This window comes from Triticum aestivum, chromosome 1A (assembly GCF_018294505.1).
Source record: "Triticum aestivum cultivar Chinese Spring chromosome 1A, IWGSC CS RefSeq v2.1, whole genome shotgun sequence".
NCBI classification, from domain to species: Eukaryota; Viridiplantae; Streptophyta; class Magnoliopsida; order Poales; family Poaceae; genus Triticum; species Triticum aestivum.
In genome coordinates, this window is record NC_057794.1 from 258551296 (window position 1) to 258554721 (window position 3426).

Here is a 3426-nt window from a genome sequence, read left to right on the forward strand (position 1 = left end):
AAATACTAAAATAAACTAGAGTGAAAAACAATAATTTCAAAAAAAAGAATCAATTGAAAATGATCTGTGGTTTAAAAGTTATTAAGGATTTAAAACTAGGGACCTCTTTGTAACAAAATAACTGCGAGCGGGTCCCTGTGGTAATAACTGAAAGCGCCTCGGATAGAAATACGCTTCCCAGAGAAGAAAGCATAAAGAGGCAAAAGACGCTTTCGACAATCTCTATCTCTACTATACTATTAAACAAGCAAACATATTCATCTCTAAATGTACCCAGCCTAATTTACATATAACACTCTCAATCAATTATAGCCTCACGATCCGAATCATTTGATTATATCTAGCCGTCCATATACACTAATCGTCAGCCAAAAGTGCGTTTAGCGATTTGAGAGAGCGGACGAAAACTCTGCCGTCTCGGTACGATCCGCAGCCGCGGCCCCAACAATCACACATGAAAAAAGGAAGCAGATCCAATCGAATCCCCTCACCCTCAACGAAGCGCTGCACCTCCGGCTTGTGGCGTCAGCCTTCTCTCCCTCCTCACCAGATTTTGTCTTCGCCATCGAGAGGTGTTAAGGGAGGCGCACGCGACGCGACGACGGCGGGGAGAAGCGGCGCATTGGCGGACAGCCGGACATCAGCGCATATGCAGCACATAGCAGCGGCGGCTGTAAGGCCATGGCGGACGAGCAGGTGGTGCGGCTGAGGGCGGGAGAAGAGAGGCTGGGCGGCGCCGGAGGCGGAGCTCGGCCGCAAGCGTGGCACGCACAGGGCAGTGCCGCGCGAGCGCCCTGCAGTCGCATCACCGAGCGGCAACCCCGCCGCCACACTACTGCACGAGGGCAGCGCCACCGCATCGCCGAGCCACAGCCCGGCCGTTCCCGGCCGGAGGTCGCCGACGCCTTTCCCAACTTTTGGGTTGGCACCCTGATCGGACGCCTCCCTTTTGGTTAACATGTTTCTATGAAATTGAACATTTCAGTAACATTCTGCTGTGTGTTCACAACTTCACATTAATTCAGAAATTGTATGTATGAATCGACTGCATCCGATGATGTGCTTCTCCTGTTCCCTTGAAAGGATTGCTGGATGGAAAGATGTTTTTGCTTTCAGGATTTCTGGTGTGTGTACGACCCTCTAAGTAACTCTTTTTCATCTCATGCAGCAGCAGAGGCTTAGAGGAAGGCGCTGCAGCGTGGATGCACATGGGATGCTGCAGGTTAAAATCATTTTAGTTTGTTGATAATTTGTCAGACGTAGATTGTAAGTTATATAGCAGAAATAGATTTTAATTTGTGTATGGTGTGGATTCCAAAACTAATCTGCTTGTACCGAATTAATATCTTGTACATAAATTTGCATGACGAATCTTTTTGCAAGATACATGTGCCAAAGAGGAGGAGAGTATGAAAAGATAAAGGAGTCAGGAAGGACCGAAGGAGAAATCATATGTGAGCTTAATTAATGCTTCCTAATCAGTATGCTTTTCATATTGCCGTTTATTGAACTAATATACTTTGCTTTTGATTAAGGATCTTGACAAGGCACCTAGCTGTTTTTATTTTCTGTAGCTTTTGTTGATCTTCTCCTTGTTTGGATTAAATTTCTCATTGATTTCCTATCCTTTGCAGGAACATGAACCTGATGATGACCCATAGTTGGATGTATGTGAGAGGTACAGGTGTTAGCTCATAAGCATATCAGAATACAACATGACGTGTATAATTATTCAGTTATTGTTTTTATCCATGCCTCAACAGCCAGACCAAATTAAACGACAAACTGCAATTATATGAAGACCCATTACATACACGGCCAACCCACCTGTCATCGCGAGACAAGTTAAAAGTGAAGCAACTAAATGTTTGGGTCGAATGTTGTTACTATTGGTTTCTTCAAGGGTAGTAACTTTTACCCAACATATGTCACTTTTTTAGGTTAATTGACTAGCCCCTCTTTTTATAATGGTCCAGTCAATTAAGAGAAAAGGGGAAAGAAAAATGTATGATGACACAAGGGCTATCAATTACAGAGTGAATTACATAGCCTGCAACATTTGCATCCCTGGCCCTTTTTATGACCCTACAAGGGCTATCTCTATGAGCTGAACAATTACAGCAGAGGACACACTCAAATTCAGAGTTTAGAGCCTGATGAGCAATGTTGTGAGAACTTGTTGATGATCTGCATATTTTCCGTGAAATTTGGACGTGTTGGATGGTCCATGTGAGGTTCTCCAAGAATTGTTTTTCCTCATTTTTCTGTTCTGGTAGTATGATGGATTTTGATTAGATAAGAACCTGCGGTTTCTTTGGTAAGTTGGGATTAAGAGTTCCATATATATGCGCCAAGAGAGTATGTAGGGAAATCATGATATGACCTTGCTTGAGTTAGTATTTTCTTGTGCATTTCAATACCTACTATTAATTATATTGTTTTTCCTTCCTCAGGATCCACAAATTGTCAAGCACACATGCTACAACCATCAACTTCTGGGATATTAACTATCTAACTTGGCAATGTTCACAAAATGGTTTCCATCATCTATGTGATTCTGTTTCCATTATAGCTGTTTGTTTCTCCAATGACTATGTCTACTGTTACGCACGATAAGAAATCTATTCAGGCTATGTCACTGCATCCAAAAGACTTGGTACCCACGAGTTCGTTTTCCTATTATGTACATTGCTGGAAGCCTGGAACCTTTAAAAAAATTATAACCTTACAATTCAGTATTTCATATGCCATCTGATGATACAAGGTCTTCACAGGAAAAACAATGGCACTTGCCCTTTTAGAAAACAAACAGAGGATTTTTGGGCGAACCCTCACTTTTAATGCAAGTTCACTGGACGACTACCATATCTTTATGTACCATTTGATTGCTTGGATGAAGTTTTTTTCTGGGGGATTGCTTGGATGAAGTTGAACGGGAGATCCCCATCAGCTTTTAGAAGGCATGATTTTGTTTGGTTGGTTTGGTGGACAATTCAGGTATATATCCCATTAAAACTAATATAGCTCCAACCAGGGCAGAACCAAGTGGTTAAAAACTGAGTGAGCCGAGACATTTCTTGACGCGACTGGTTAAGCTTAAATTTCCATGTGATATTCATTTCTTAAGTAATAAGGAGTTCCATGCAAAGTTCTGCACCGAGCTTGAGCCAGGAAAGTTAAGTAGAACATAGTCTGATGATCCATTGACAAGGAAATTTAAGCGAACACAGTTGTTGATGGGTGGCTCTGCTGTCCCCAATGCTCTTGCTCTTGGATCATTACTCAAGCATATCTTTGTATACACTGACAAACCGTGGGCTAGGCAATATTCGGTTCAAGATGACCTGGATTAATGATATTTTCGTTATCATTTATTTCTTTAATGAAGAAGCTTTAGTCGATTTCAATACATTTTAAAGGTAGTTA

The 3426-nt window shown here is 42.0% G+C and overlaps 1 long non-coding RNA gene across 2 annotated transcripts; it reads left to right on the forward strand.

The window, feature by feature from the left end:
- Positions 1-241: 241 nt before the first annotated feature.
- LOC123045046 (uncharacterized) lies at positions 242-3130 on the forward strand. Of its 2 annotated transcripts, XR_006421028.1 has the most exons (3): positions 257-1454; positions 1635-1678; positions 2454-3130. It is a non-coding gene; the product is annotated as an uncharacterized lncRNA (long non-coding RNA). The 2 variants fall into 2 exon arrangements; XR_006421021.1 differs by having other exon boundaries at positions 242-1454; positions 1635-3130.
- The last annotated feature ends 296 nt before the right edge of the window (positions 3131-3426 follow it).